Here is a 17909-nt window from a genome sequence, read left to right on the forward strand (position 1 = left end):
CTTTCCCTACCCCGACTATTGATCGTTTCCCTTCTGAAACGGGCAATAACTCTACGGTCTCATTTCCTGTTGTTCAAACAAGTTTCAGAAATAAGTTTTCAATAAAAATCATAATTGAGTTAACAAATGTTTATGAACAATGTTTAATGTATTACTACACCATCAACGCTACGATTGATTTGTTTAAAATGGCAAATATATTTGTGGGAATTACTGACAGAAAATGTGTGGAATTTACTATTCAAAATTTGAGAAAAGAATATATTGGGGGGGGGGGATATTAATGACCGTGGGACTATGTTATGTTAATGTACCTACGTCTCGCACGTTTTGGAAAAAAAAAAACAAGTCAGCGGTTAACAGGCACCCCAAATGGTATGTCGTTCAACAAAGTAACTCAATTTATGGAACGCAATTGAGAAAGTGCGAAAATGAATGGAATATCAAGACCATTTATTGATTTCAAATACCATATGCCATATTGCAAAAGTCGTTTAAGAACCAAAACTCAAATTAAACACTTCAAATGTACACAGACAACTTGTAAAAGTATCTTAAACAAGTATCACCGTGTTTGTGATAAAACGTTTAATACAATTATAAACATTTAAGCAACTAATTCCATTAACCAGGTAAAACAGAACTGTTTTATTGGTTTCTTTTTTAATACATAAAACACAATCAAACAGCATGGAACATTTTGCAAGCGACAGAATTACTAATACAGTTTAATTCACAGAATACATTGAATGCAATTTTCATAGAAGACGTAATATCACATATTATATTTTGGAAACAATAGTTACATATTGATGTGATTTCATTAAGCAATACAATGAGATTCGTGGAAGACATATCCAAAGCAATACACGGTGACTGAATGTAATAATAATAATAACAACTTTATTTAACGAAGGTTACATACTAAGTGTTATTTCCAGCATGGCCTTCACGCAAAAAGTATTACAAAAACACATATACTAAGTTACATATTAAGCAACATAAAGAAAACACACTATTACTATCATACATTTCTTCGACAAACACAACTCAGTTTAATATGATGATTATAAATTACAATAATTTCATGTGAATAAAGATTTAAAAACCCCCCATATTTTTATGGATACCGTGTTGAATTTGAAAAAAAGGTGCAGAAAACACGGCTTTTCTATCTTATGGGACAATAGTAGATCACTGTTAATCTTATAAGACCCAGTCATTTAATATTTGTATTCTCGGCTATTTAAATAAACGGTTACAATCTTGTTATAAGTAATTAATAAATTCAAAAAATGCACTATTTAGTAAGAAGTTAAAGGTTCATAACTCAAAAATGATGTATGTTATACATGTGTTGTATTGATGTTAAATATATCATTTTAATGTAATAACTTATTGCTAGGTAGAACAGCAGAGGACAATAATCATTGCACGTATATAAGGAAACACACTCAAATAAAGTAAATTAGAACCGTCTCCGTGGCCTTGTGGTTAAGCGTCCGCTTACGGAGCGGGAGGTCGTGGGTTCGATCCCAGGCCGCGTCATACCGAAAGACGTTAAAAGCTGGTACAAGTACCTCCCTTGCCTGGCGCTTGGCATTTAAAGGGTAGTGCTTGGGAAAGTGGTGTACTCAGTACTGGTTCAACCCAGGAAAGTTGTATCCCGTGTATCGGTGCTTTACACCGAGCACGTTAAAGAACCAAGAGGTCTCTTCGCAAAGAACTAGGGTATCGCACCCGGATTTCTTGTATCTCACTCTGTTTCTTCAAGTCTTCCAATGCCTGGATTTGACTGCGAATTGCTGTCACTTCTATCTCATGTCACTTATGGCATTTAAACACAATTTTAGTCGTGATGGCGTCACGGCGAGGTCAAGCCATAATGCAGCAAATGGGCGCGGACAGACCTTGATAAACTCAAATAAACAAACTAAAATAAATTAGGAAATAGGTCCTAGCACTTCTTGAATATCCTTTTGCCCTCGACGCCTTCGCAAACCATTGACTGAAATAATAATAATAATAATAATAATAATAATAATAATAATAATAATAATGATAAAGATAACTTTAGGGACAAGTGCAGTAGAAGTAACGCTACAACGATCTAATTTTTTCCACAAAGACCACACGCGAATTGAAAAACGCAGTGATCCGGTTTGGATTCTTGCTTGAATTGAATGGTTCATTTCTGTATAGTTTCAATTGTTTCTTTATACTGTAGCAATTAGTCCTTGACCAATGCGATGGATCTGAATTGGATTATCAAATAATGATGGACGATTTGGTGCTAAAACAATTAGTGTATTTGTTACCTGCACGATCTCTCCATTGACGATTGTTCTGCGTATAGTTAGTGGTTTCTTTTTGTCGTCTTTCGGCGTCATGTTGACCGTCAATTTTCCATCACTGAAAGTGGCCATTGCCTTAAAGAAAGCAATAATGTTCATGAGACTTTTTGACGCTTCAAAGACTAGAGGACATTCGAAATTCTTTATAACCTATTTTTTGTATATATTTTTTTACATTTTATTTTACAACGACTGTAAAGCAAATTATAATATTATCACATGAATCAATCTATTTCACATGCCATTACAAGTGTGTTTTGTCTTTTGTTGTGGGTGGAACCGAAGAACCCGGAGGAAACCTACTTGTCCTTCTTGGTGACCACAAACCAAACTCATAAGCAGGGTGACCGAGAGTCAGCCCAAAAACACCTTGGTGAAAACCGGGAACCAATATTCAAAAATACTTAAGTCAAATCTCAATATCAGTCTCAACTCATTTTACTACGTACAGTGGGTCCAACGTGTTTTGTGTTTGCCAAATTTTAAGGCCAAAAAAAAAAATACCTGTGTTTCCGGTAACCCGACCGACCCTATTTTTTCCTCGCCGACCCTAATCTTTTTTTAGACATAAAAGTAAAAAAAAATATATTATTTAATTCTATCGTAAAAATATATATTTCTTTAAATATATCGTTATTATATTTACATTTGTCTTTCAATGTCCCCGGAGAATATACTTTAATTCCTGATTATGCATTACCGAGACGGGAAAACAAAATGGCGGAGGGCGGCGAACCCTGTCCGATATCATAAAATTGGCAAACGCATGTTTACGGTCCAAACACGTGGTTGATCACCGGAGACATATCTTGCTGTCTTTTTAATGAAAATGTTTTGAATTATAGTTCGAGGTGTTATTTATCAATATCCATGTCCAAAATAAAACTTACTTTTTTACGATTAGGCTTTGCATATATCATGCAGGCTTCTTACGATTAGGCTTTGCGAATTCATGCAGGCTAACTGCCAGGTTCCAATACACATTTTATTAATCGTTATATTAATTTATCCGCAATTATCAATGATTATTTATTTCGCCTTATTTAAGTCCCATTAACTGACATCCAGACAAAAACCTGCGAAAGTTAACAACACATTTATTGGAATGTGTCGGCTGCAGATCAAACGGTACAATTTGTGACGACAGAGCACGAGCGGTGATACGATCGAAGACGCGTGGCTATGGTTTGTATCTAATTCGGTCAGTCGGTACCGTATGATCACATTTGATTTCCAGGATATCGCCTAGGCTGTTACGAAAATACCATACGATCGAAAAAATAATAATCAATAATCGTCGTCTGGGAATCTTTAATAAAACAATGATCGAAATGTTTGAATTTGCTATAAATATGAATGAAGCTTTGATTGTAGTAATGTACGAAAATAAGATACGTAAAATAAATCCATATCCACGTTTACTTGTATTTTTATTAACGTACCTTCACTTGAAGGCTTATTTCTTTCATACATAGTCTGATACATATTCAGTTTGTATGCATTATTTATATCATATTTGAAAAATTTGCCATTGTCCTATAAGACACATGCTATTTTTGTGTTAATATCACTATCAACTAAAAACATCCATTTTCAACTCTTCTTTACCATGTAAATTGGGAAGTTAACATTATAATTCCATTGACCAGTTTTTTTTAATGCAATTTGTCCAATTTCATACATTTTAGTATTATTAAACAGCTAAAAAAAGGCATGTTATGTTATAAATGCATTTCATTTAGTAAACAATGTTCTCTTTTTATATAACAGTTCAATAATTATATTTTATGTATGTTTGTAACTTTCAGACGAAATGATAATGTTTATTAAAGTACTACAAAAAATGTAATTTCATGTCACTTCTTCATGATGAATTCCCCATATAATCAGAAAACTTATTCTTCCCTTCAAGTTATCATTCCAGCATGGTGACTTTGCCCCCTCCCCTAAATGATTAGAACTGCAGTGTACAAGAACAATAACTCTATTTCAGCAAATTGCAAGAGTTATTCCCTTTGTTGCTTTTCCTGTCCGTAGCATAACAAGAAAACTAATTTTTGGAATTTCATCAAACATCATTCAATGGTAAAGCACAACAAGAGGAAGTGCAGTGCACAATGACTATAGCAGTATTTCAGCTAATTACAGAATGATTGCCCTTTGCCTCTTTTTCTTGACCAGAGCATTACTTTCAAAATACTCATGGTATTGAAATAAAATGGATAGGTGGCAATGACAAATAGTACAGTGCACAAGCACCCTAATTCTGTCGTGTTCATTAATATACCACACCCCTAATGAAATGTTCAACTTGAAACTCTTCAATTTCAATGCTTTAGTCTATGTTGCTAAGCAGAATACTACAAATATTTTGAGAATGTCATGGATGCGGTTCGATGCATTGTAATATGCTTGTTGGCCTTGACATTTCTTGTTTTTCAACATATAACAAATGCATAAACTATCAAACGGCGCCCTTTGATGCTTTGCATCAATGGTCTTTCTTGTATATTAACTTGATCAACAAAAGTAAAATAAACGGTAACCTTATAGAGTCCACTGGGCGCCGCCATTATTGGTCTTTGCCTGACCCGATAGCGATAGTGTAAGGGGAAGGAACTCCAGAGTACTTTAATGCTTTGTTTAAAGATTCTGCATGAAGTTTCTTTATCCATTTTGCGCTCAGGAAAAACGGCAAAACCACTTACATATTTCATAATCAAAAGGTTAAAACAAAATTAAGAGTTTTAAACCTTTTTTGACAATGTTCCACCTGGGTAAATTGAAGAACTGATAAAAAACCCTAAACTTGCCACTGCAAACATGCGGTACTATTTTAGCTAGATATGTTGCATTATCATACACATTTTAACACATAGCACAACAATATACCTCATCTGGCATTGTGCATAAGTTTGAGTCAGGCATTCAGACCAGGTAGCCTGTAGGTACCATACTGCATATACATAGAAACTTAAATGACTGCCTTTCAAGGGAACAACAAACACGCATTTTACCTGCAATTCCATCAGAATTGAAGATTGAAATATTGTAAGAAATGTGTCCATGTTAACGTGTTCAAACCCAATACCACCGTACCACTAGCATAATGCCCTACTAGTGAGCGAGCTATGCTAGAAAACCGGCAACCAGCTGTGCCCAGATTGCAGCTGATTGTTACCGACACACACTACGATATTGATCAAAAAGTAGATTTAAATGTGCACTCTTGCTCGTAAATAGTTTTAACCAAAATTGATATAATTGTTTGAATATATCAAAATGGTCATCATGAAAAATATAAAAAACAATGGTTTCGACGAGGGAAACTCAGTTTAATTTGAAAGAAAGTTGCAGAAAACACGGTATTCATCCTTTATTAGACGATTTAACATCATAGTAAATCTTTTAGCACTAACCAATGTTTTAATATTTTTGCGTTTTCAGGCATAAGATTCACGGTCAATTTATCAATCAATGTACAGTTAGATTCAGTCTTATAAGTATTCACAGTTAATTAAATAGAGCATTTATGTTTTTAATATTTGCCACTGGAGAATCTAATTTTACTCTATCAGCATATATCAAATGGCATGTTTGTGTGTGTGTGTGTGTTCGTGTGTGTGTACGTGCGCGTGTGAATGTGCGTGTGCGTGTGCGTGCACGTGCGTACGTGTGTGTGTGTGTGTGCGTGCGTTGGCGTGCGCTTATGCACGTGCGCGTGAGTGTGTTTTTTGGAGTGGGTGCGTGTGCGTGCGCGTGTGTATACAATTATAACTGGTACATACGGGCATGTACTGTTCCCTTAAAAAGGACGTAATGAAATTAACAAATTCCTGTGCACGCTTAGTGTATGGAAATAAACAAGTTCCTGTGCACGCTGAGTGTAAGTTCCTGTGCACGCTGAGTGTACTGAAATAAACGAATTCCTGTGCATGCTGAGTGGTCGGAAATAAACAAATTTCCGTGAAATCTATAATAAAGTTATTTCTCCCACCTCAGATAAGTAGATCCAATAATTTAACCATTCTAGAAACTATTATCTTGCTCACGGGCGAAGATAAAATGCCCGTATTGAACTCCTTTTAAATGGTCGCCACATTGTATTTACCTCCCTTGTTGAAGACTGCCGTCTGTAGCATCATGGAAACCTTTTCTTGTGGCAATATTTAGATCGCTATAATTAATTATTTCTCGCTTCAAATGTCCTATAAAACAGTTTTCTTGCACATTTCAAGGAATAATGCGTCAATCTCCTCAGAACTATTTAAAGATCGAATTGACTATTAACATAACCCGAATCACTGCGCGCATATCAACGACAACCACGAACTATCACATATCCATACGCATTTATTTTCACTAAGCATAAAAGAGTTCCAGCAAAAAGTACACTTTTACTTAACTTTGTTTAACTGAGATGGGAGAAAAAGCATCTAACATAGCCACACGTGTAAGATAGGTTCATCCCGACCCTCGTGCAGGGTGTTTTGCGGAAACCTCGGTAAACCTCGTTTCCGCTAAACACCTTACGCTCGGGTCGGAATGAACCTATCTTACACTCTCGGCCATGGAAGAAACTTATAGTCCATGGTGTTGATTAGACAGTATAAATTATATGAACAACATTTCGTATCTTCGAATGACTTTTTTCTATTTTCCTCGTTTCACTGAGGTACGGGAAGATGTAGGTAAAGTCACTTTTTTAAGAAATATTGAAGAATTCTTGAAATAAAATACAAAATATCTGAATCTGACAATGCTGGTTGGATTGATTGGCCAGGGCTCGGGAAAGATTAGTCTTTCGTTCATGATGAATACATGGGCATATATAGATCCCGTTTGTTATGGACATTAGGGCTAATTGTGAGCTTATTACATGTTTTGCATCTCATCGTTGATTGAGATGATTGTTTCTAAGTAAAGTTTATTCCCTTTCTTTATAGAGATTACATCGATTTTAATCACGTTTTTGTGCATTAACATTTATTAATGGCATTTTATATGCAGAACCTACAAGCAACATAGACTCCACTTTAAGCCGATATGCGTTAAATATTGCCGGAATATCTTATTTTCAAAATTACCATTTAAGATTTAACATCGCATCTATTATCTCATTTCGGACGCCACGTTAGCTGGGCTTTAAAGTGATATTGTAATACTGGAAAATTTCAAAATCCGTGTTTCCTCCGCATTGTAGATAATTAATAGATACTCGTATATATATGACGTACAGTAAATTCTTAATGAATACGGACGTAAGTGAAGCGAAACATTGCTCCGTAAAAATTGAAGTCCAAAATAAAATATTTTTCAAAATCTTTGAAAATTAGCCAGAATGATGTGTCAGGCATGTTTTCCTTTCTTTTGCTAAAATGACCTACATCGGCGTCGTCGGTTAGTACAATAAGATCTTACACCGTACCCCTTTATTTACATTTTGATTCTTTGGGCGTCAATCAACTGCCCAACCCTTATAAAGTTATTGAAATTGCTGTAAAGATGCCTCACTACCGCTATATAACTGAATACAATATGCATTTTCAACAAATGTGTAAATGTGTCAATTATGTAATGTGAAGAAGATATACTGCGTTTCATTAGATAATTGTGCACGTATATTAACGTTCAACGACTGGCCTTGACGTGAAAATAACTTTCTTAAATGTCTGGCACTTATTATATTTTTTTTCTAACATTTTATAGCCTGATATTCAGCCTTTCGTGTTATATAATATAATATATATATGTATATGTGTTTTCGGGCTAATTAAGCAACCAATTTAAAACAATGCGTTCAGAAACGTTTGTTTTTAACGTTGCTGACGTCAACGTTGTTTTGATATACGCAGTCGAAATGCTAGCGTCAAATTGTGATATTTTGATAATTGAATGCTAAGAGAATGGTAATAACCAATAAAGAAATGTTAAAATAACATTAAACAAATGCAACCGAAATATGATTTTCTATAACAAAATGTGTATTTGATAGGTTTGCATTAATTATTGATATTTTTTCGGAAATCGACACAAGCTAGTCATCACAAAACCAGACCTAAATGCTTTGATGTGAATACAAAGTTAGCTGCCGGTAAATGTTTCTTTAAAAAAACACACAAGCGAATGAAACTATTCACAATTACAAGCGTTAGATTCCAGTTAAAATGCTATTGTTGTTTTACCAGTGGATCCAGCTCTTTTAAGAGCTTTGTATAAAAGAGCCAATGACACTTCCGAGCTAGAACAAAAGAACGGATATCATCATAAAACGTCAGTATGACTCGTTAGTTTATTTTATATCACAATGAGGACTCGGGAATGCAGTGTCATATTAATATGTTTAATCTTCACACGTATTTCGGTTATTTTGTAAACACATTGTTTATAGAATTATAAAACCGATTCTCCCATCATAAACACACGCATGTTTACAAACAAAAGCAGATTTAATTAGCTGAATTTGCCTCAAAAAGCTTACATTTAAGATAAAACCAGTATCATCGAGTGCTTTTATTTTGTCGGGAATAAAATTTACCGCCTGTTTACCGGTGCAGTAATAAATAAAAATAGTACTTATAACTAGATAATTTTATACCCGTTAAAAAATTCATTGTGTTATTTCAGGAAACGACAGTGACATAATTCCGCTATCAGGTAAGCATTTGGATACCGGCGACACGTTTTCGCCATACATTAGACCCGCCGGTATTCCGACCACCATCACATCGCTTACCGGAATTGCGATACACCTTCGTTTTCTAAGTGGTTGAATACATTTGACAACCCCGTCCTGATACCACACAATGCAGCTTTTGACAGCAGACTTTTAATAAATAACTTCCTGCTTTGTAGTGTAAGCCATTCGCATATGATTTATGGTTTTGTGGATAATTCAAAGCTATGCAAAGTGATCTTTCATGGACGTTCAAGCTAAAAATTATCTGCTATCGTCTCCTTCGCTCATATACCTAACGCTGAGTCCTGAGTACCACATTTCTGTTTGGGTCCTGGAAAATTGTTTGTTTATTTAATGTCATATATAGTCATTTTCACTTCGAATTAGACCGACCTGTTACGGAAATCGTCTGACCAATCAAATACTGGTAGAAAATCATGTATGAAACGCCAGAAATAGACCTACATATGTAAACAAAATTAATTATGTTATGGAGGTTTAAAAATGTGTAATTTTGCCCACAAATTATTCATCGAAATTTTATGCCGATTGTACACTTTACGTCGTAAATAATGATACCTGTATAATTTCCTGATGTAAACTGAGTGCGATTTTCATCTACAAACACGTGTGTTTACTTACTTGTATAATATCAGCATTTGATTCACAATCACAGTGAAGGAAATATTTGCCACTTGACTTGAAATACCGAAAAGGTTAACGGATGTCTTTCCAATGTGCTATTCTGTTAACATAATTGCAAATTAAACCCATGTTTCAGGCGACACTTTTAACGTACTGTATTTCATTCTGCATTTTAACTGTTTAAGTATGATATAATTACAATTCTTTAAAATCTGCATGGGACAAGGGCTTTTTGATCTTAATTTATAGACTTTATCAGTTTTCGTTTTCAATAAGCGTTATACCCTCAAGACTTTACGTACCTCTGCATAATCCGTGTCTTTGGGACATGCAAAAATAAAAGCATCTTAAATCAATGAACAAACACTAATTGCATTTGAAGGGACTCGCTTACGTTTTATAAGGTCAGACACCATTGTGTATGCTGACCGTTACATACATGTGTGTTCCTTCCTGGTGTTTGTAACGATGATGAAACGTCTTCATATGATCAAAATAGAGCTCGATCATTAATAAATGTTTTAAAAGGTGTCGAAAAATACAGTTTGCTGCAAAAAGTCTCTAGTAACGCTATTGAAAAGCTGGAATTCGGTTGAAATGCAAAATGGTATTGATTTGAGTATCTGCTCGTTTCTGTTTGGTGCTTATTCATCAAAGTATGTAAAGACGCTTAAGTCGTATGAATTACCATTGCCATTAAAACAAACCTTTATTTATATTTTGGGATAATATGCAACATCTATGATTTAAAGTCAGTAATGCTCAATAGCAATTTTATAAGTACTTTACTCTATCATCCCTGACTGGTATGTAGATTGCGAATAGATTGCGAATAACTATAACACCCTGCGTTTAAGCAGCAGTCAATATAAAGTAAGTAAATATAGAGTCATTTTACATGACTGTTGAACCGTGTTATAACTGTTACTTGATACATAGGGTATATATTGATGGGACGCTTTTCTGGTGACCTGTAACACGTCGAGTTCGGTGTGTAAAAACGTATCCGTCGAGACCGCAAAAGCGTCCTATCGTAATATTGCTTTTTAATATCCCAACCTATTTAATTATTCCTTTTTATTTTTCGGTTTCAATTTGATTTAATATTACCGCCATCAACGCGCGTATGAATTCGAATGCGTAGTTTTGTGTAATGAAGTCAAGGGAGGCTACTACAGCGAAACGAAGTCAGGAGTTACAGAATTCACTTTATTGAACAAAATAAAAACAAAATATTTTATGTTTTAGCAAAAGTAACAAATAGCTAATACGAAATCAATTTTAAATGTGACAGCACAAAAAAAAAACAGAACAACAAAATAGCGGTACTTATTTTACGAGTATACACTAATCGTCATTTCCTGTCTACAGAAGTAACGCGGCCATTTAAAACAAAGTAAATATTCCTGGGATTTGTTGACGATCATAATATGCAGAATTGAGGGAAGTTCGTGTGTCAATCGCTATTTCTATCGATGACCCGAATTCGGCTTCTTCTTTGTATTGGCGAGCTACTCATATTTATGATAATATACATGAATACTGCAACAAATATATGAAATTCGAATGGCAAACAACTAGTTTACTGAAGCATGTGTGAAGTAGCTGTCTAGATAGATTGGAAGTGATCTCTTCTTCGTGCTGATCCTCATGGTTCTTTGCAGAACATGAAAACCATGTTCCTGAATATAAACATGCTTCTGGAGCGTGAGTAAATTTAGTCAATTTAATGTATTTAAAAGTTGACAAAAGTTGGAAATGGAAAAGGAATTTGATAGGCATATAATAAATTTTAATATTTAGAAAACCCTGACATGTTTAATTATAAGTTTTAGTCCATGTCTGCATAGCACACATTATAACTGCTGACGATTAACATTCATCAAGTTAATGCGGGCCCCTTTAAGCGGGTGAACAACATTATTTTATCACATGAGTTAGAAATGAATATGAACAACAAAGCAGACATTTCGGAATGAAACTCTATAGCATAGATCCTTAATTTCACACATGAAACTATTAAAAGACTTATAAATTGTGCATAAAAACTGTTTCTTGCAATACTACTCATCATTACTTCACAAGTGTGAAAACACTTTGAACTGGAATTAACATCGTGCATGTTTAATCAGCTGGTCTTAGAGACGCAGTAATTGCAAAAGGCACTTCAGAATTGTTATTATTTTCACTCAAGCAGTGTATTAAGCGTGAGGTAAAATAGATTCATGTCACATGGCAGTCGTAGAAGGCATTACACTTAACGCCAAAAATGTTCTATAACTGCGTTATTGATATATTTTCATATTTAGAACCTTCATAATTATTTTGGTTTGGACCATGTCTACATAGAACACATTATAAATCACTAATCAAGGTTATACGAGTTCAGGTTCACTGATAAACAAATATATTTTAACAGAAGCTAGAGTTGAATAATTATAGTGAAAAAAATCAACCAATCTGGAACGATACTTTATAGCATAAAGTCTTTACGGAAATTTTACATTATATATGTATAAAAATGATAATTCATGTTTTTGAGGACATGTTGGACAGCAGCTTTGCAAAATGAATACATGTATACATTGTGTAAAATGTGAAAACTGTCCGGTGACATGGTCTGTCCCTACTGGCACGCAACAGCTTTTGGTAATTAGACCAACTATTAATCAAAGGAAACAGTTGTTCCTGACATGAGTTGCTACAATTGCCGGTGTATTTATATGATAGACTCGAAGTTGTAGTTCACATTGGACTGTGCGGAGGCAATTAGACAGCATCGACATGTGTACGAAAATAGTTGCTCTCTATTCTGTGGTCTTCTTTGGTAAGATTATCATAAATTGTTTTAACGATATGTATTTGTCAAATGCTTTTTGTTAATTGCAATTCGCTTTGAAGCCACTTTCTAATTTACATTTTGTATTTGCTAAATGCAAGTTGTTTTTTATAACCAGTTTCTTTTGGGTCTTTTTTCTTATTCAACAAAATGATTTTTGATAGGATACTTATATCATTGTATTTATGTCTGGACTAAAATGAATAAAGTTGTCTGACCTGTATGTCATGCATTATGTAATAAAACAACAGTCGACAATAACTTAATGGCAACAAACATTTTGTAATGAGAAATTGTTAAATCATTATTGAAAATGAACATTTGGCAGACATCATTAAGCATTTAGCAATGAGCGAATAGAAGTTGGTAATACACGACAATGGTATGTAGTTGGAGCCCACTACTGGAAGCACATTATATTTTGATGCTGTAAAAACATGACCAATTGACAAATACATTTTGACAAAAATGAAATAAGCAATTGGGAACGCAACGCATTCGGGCTGTAAACCATTTGGCGGGCCTTTGCAGATGGTAACCTCCTAAAAAGGTGGTAAGCAGGACATCCTTATGCTGAATGAATAGTGATTGAGAGCTCATACAAGCGCAAACAGGAATCTCTATTTTTACTGCAATATTTATAACCTTTTGACTTGGCATTACTTTTTTCTCAGGCTTTGTTCTGGCGTTGGGAAGTTGCGCAAACGTGCCTACATGCTTGAACGAAGATAATGGAGCCAGTATTGCCGTTGGTGAAAGGTATAAGGACCCGAACGACCCGTGCCATGTGTGTACGTGCGAGCAGTCGAATGGCCTACCAGTAATGTCATGCGTGAGCTCTTTATGCGAAAGGCCAATTTGTCCTCCCAACACTACGGTCAAATACAGCAAAACAGAGTGCTGCAAAACAGAATGTTTAAAGGCCTAAATAAGGTTATATTGTAAAGTCAGCACGGATGTAAATGTTGATGTTTAGCATTAAACTTGAAGATTATTAAGCCCCCACGTGTTCCTTATTGTATTACCCTATTATACAAATTAAATACAATACTAATACTATTAATAGTGTTATTACCTCAAAACATCATGTCGTATGTATAGTCATAAAACAGTGAACTACATTTTTTATGATAACTACAAATACGCATATACAATATGGCACTTGGTGACCAAACACACACACTAAGAAATCATATATGTTAACAATAAAAATAATAACTATCATACTATGCTCTTCATGTCAATATACTATACATTAAACTGCTGTGCCCAACAAATCGTAGTTCAATATAGACCTAATTAAGAATGTTTTTTTTAACTTAAGTACAATACTATAAAGAAAGCAACAAAAAACAACCTAGTAACTACAATATTTATACAAAAAGCTACGGAAACAAGCTCAGCAAAATGTTTAAACATAAACCCGGTTAAATGGCACTGGGTAAACGCCAAAGACATTTAACATAAAATCACAAACAAGAAACACGGAAGAACAGCACAAAACTCAACAAGCAGCACAGTGCATACATACTATATATAAAAAAACTAGGTATGTTTATCAAGGATTGTTAGGTACCGCCCTGGAACGGTCAATAAAATGTAAATTTACTGGGGGTTTAAACCAGTCCAAGTCTTATAAAAAAGATTTAAATCTTAAATTGTACTGATAGTACACTGTTAATGTCCCTTATGCATATAGGGACAGATACTCGTAAATGGTTACAATGCAAAATTAAAGGAACTCGTTCGCATTTTGTAGGGTTAAATATCGCAAGAATAAAAAATAGATAATAAATCGCAAGAAATATGTACAAAATGCATTTTCATTTATGAAACATTATCAAAATTCTCAAATATTTCTCCAGGGCATAAACGTATTATATGCCAAAACCGATAACTATAACTATTGAAGTCTGTCCATCTACATAATAAGTTGAAAACTTCTTTTAATCTAAATTTAAAAAAAGCATGATCAACATAATATGAGTCAACAAGTTACTTTATGTGATTAAGTTACATCGGGATAGAATTTGGTGCACTCGACCTTGTTATTCCATCTCAATGAAATGTTGAAAATAAATTGATTAATAATCTGCACTGTAGCACAACGTAGTAAACTGCGCCGCAAAGCAACGTTAGTTAATTAACTCCTTTCACTGTCTTGTAAGACTGAAAGGCATCAAGTGTTTTAATCCTATGGACATTTTGAGATTTGCCTTTAACGTAGATGACACCGTCGAAGGTCCACACACTATCGACAAGTTTGTCCTTGAACAAACGACTGGTTCTGGAGAATAGTCCAGCTCTTTGTTCGGTCAGCTCTTCGTTAATGAATACCATGTTCTATCCAGCACCCTTCAGTTTGGTACGCGACTTGTAGACCTGTTTGCGAAACCTGTAGGATACGAAATCAATAATAATGTCCATTGGGCGTTTGTTAGCCGGTTGTGTGGGTCCCATGGTCCCAGGTTTGCCAAGCCTGTTTTTTGTACGATCTATCTGATCAAATGGAACTTCAGCTCCTATGGCTTTGATAAGGTCCATTAGGATATTGTCGGTGGACTCGTCCTTGGATTCCTCGATACCAGATACCCTCAAGCAGTTACGTCTGATTGGATATGTCGTTATCTACCGAAAGGCTGTGATTTCTTTCCTCTCGAGCAGACATTTTAGTTTCGAGAGTTCTGACTTTCCCACGAAGTTCGACATTTTCATGCTCCAGGAAAACGACCTTTTGCTGAAGATCTTATAATACACCAGTGACGATGCTGTTAACCAATGATGTTAGTTGGTTTTCGCTTAGCTAGACAACTTTAGACTCAACGTCCGATACGGTGCATATAATATCATTAGAAAGAATACGTGTCTTTTCAAAATCTTCTTGATCTAATGGTGATGCAGCGGTACCAGCACTTATTAGTGTCGATTTCACACTCATGGTTAGCCCTTATTTTTGTCGTGAAGTGTAGTTTTTGAAACACAGTGCGAGGGTGGTAATCTTTTCTACTGACCAATGCTTTATATATACTTGTGACAATTCAAGTGCGACGTAGGTAAAATTCACAGGTATACAAATTCTATATGAGTCAAACTCAAACAACATGATTTAGCGTGCACCTACTTTGTACTGTACAACTATCCTTAAACAAGTCCATATATCACACTTTCATCCAAAATAAGAACACTATTGACGTATAATTACCTATGAAAATTGCAAAATTGTGACCGGATATATAAACACGACTACTTCACTATATTAACCGGAGTCCAAAGCAATGTTATTAAAATTAACCCTGCATGCAGCCTTTAACACAAGACGCAGTAAAGTTACAGTTCTTTCCGAAAGATGGACAACGATTTTATTATTCACCAGTCAATTGTAAATACGGCTCCCCCACGTCCGGGGAATAGCGGAACTTTGACTTTCGGTCAAGCCAAGCCTGGGGGAACGAACTGCTGGTTAAATCCCCGCCAAATCCCGCACCACACGAACCCTAGGTAAGGCCCATTCTCCGCTGTTTTTGGCGCGAAGGCAAAACCACCGCATTTTCCCGGCACTGTGGGGAAACTTGAAAAGTAAAAACACGGTCAATTTCCCCGGCTATCCCCGGTATACCCCCCGACCGGAGTGGGGGGGGCGTGGTTACAATTGACTGATACATTATATTTAAAGTGTTTCCAGCACTGTAACAACACTATGTAATGTTAGTTTATAGTAATTTATTTAATGTTCGAGTGTTAAGGCAGCTGTAGGTAAGCTGCTATAAATCAGTCTTACGAGCGTTTTCTCGGTAGAGACCAGTACTTTTGTCCTTTTTAAGAGGCCATAAAAAAGTACGCAACCCATTGAATGAGAGGCGGACACAAACACAACAAGAATACTCTCACTATCCAATATCATTTAGTAATATTGTAGTCATAAATAATATTCATTGTTTGTCCCAATCATCGCAGCATACTTATACATATTAAGTGTGTGTTTCCGACAAAACAATGTACACAAGATGCATTTTAGGTTTTAATTATCTATCATGACAAGTTTATTAGGTATGTACGAAACAAGCTTTTTTCCTGATACTTTTGAAATCTATGATATCTGCATGCAAAGTACGTTTTTTAAGAAAGCTACATTGCAACATTTTATATAAGCTATCTCTGTTTTTACGAAAGTTAAGTATATGTTTCGAAAACAACAACAACAACAACAACAACAACAACAACATGTATATGAGTCAAATTCAGGTCAAGCTTATTCGACTCTCCTTCACTCATATGGCTAACGCTGAGTCCTAGACCGATGCTCTTTGACACGCAACGCATTTCTGTCCGGCTGCTTTATAGAATGACAGTTTTCGTTTTTATCAAGCGGTAAACACTCAACACTGATTGTTTTATACCTCGGCATATGCAGTGTCTTTGTGACATGCAAAAAAGAATATCATCTTAAATCAATGAACAAGCACTATTCGCATTTGAAGGGACTTGATTACGTTTAATAGGGTCATACATTGAACTATTTATTTGCTCGTGAAATGTTAATCAAATGATTGTAACGATGATGAAATCGTTAATTAATATTTCCGAGTATCATTGTCAGTAGGACGCACCATTATCGCATTTTAAATGGTGCCAGCATTAGATTTAATAATAAACTTAATAATTAAAGTATTAAAGTAGTATTTTCTTTGGATACATATGCAACATCAATGCTTTAAACTCAGTTATGCTCAAAAGCAAATTTTATAAGCACTCGAAAACTACTGACTTGTATGTAGATATGCGCATATTTCCATCACACCCTGCGTATTAGCAGTCAACATAGCGCAACGTAAATATACATATATTCATGTCAAACTGTGGAACTGTGTTATAACTGTTACTTGATACATTTTCATATTTCGAAATCCCTTACAAGTTTCTTTTATAAGTTTAGACCATGTCTGCATAGAACATTATAAATGTTAACAATTAACACTAATCAAGATGATGCGGGCCATTTTAAAGCTGCACTCTCACAGATTGAACGTTTTGACAACTTTTTTTATTTTTTGTCTTGGAACGAGCCAATTTTTGCAAAAATCCATAGAAACCAGTTATATAAGACTGCTGACAAAAATCAGATCACAGATTTTTATGTTTAAGTACAAAAATGATGTTTAATTTTCGAACGGAAATATGAAAATCTACGATCTGATGTCGGCAATCTTTTATCATTGGTTTGCAGATATTTACGCAAAAAAATGCACTCTCCAAGACAAAAAATAAAAAAAGTTGTTAAAATGGTTAATCTGTTAGAGTGCAGCTTTAAACAAGTTGATTTCATTACAGAAGTTACAGATGAATATTAACAACAAAGCAGACATGATCCTCTATAGCATAGAGCCTAAATTAC

The sequence above is a fragment of the Mya arenaria genome, chromosome 2 (assembly GCF_026914265.1).
Source record: "Mya arenaria isolate MELC-2E11 chromosome 2, ASM2691426v1".
NCBI classification, from domain to species: domain Eukaryota; kingdom Metazoa; phylum Mollusca; class Bivalvia; order Myida; family Myidae; genus Mya; species Mya arenaria.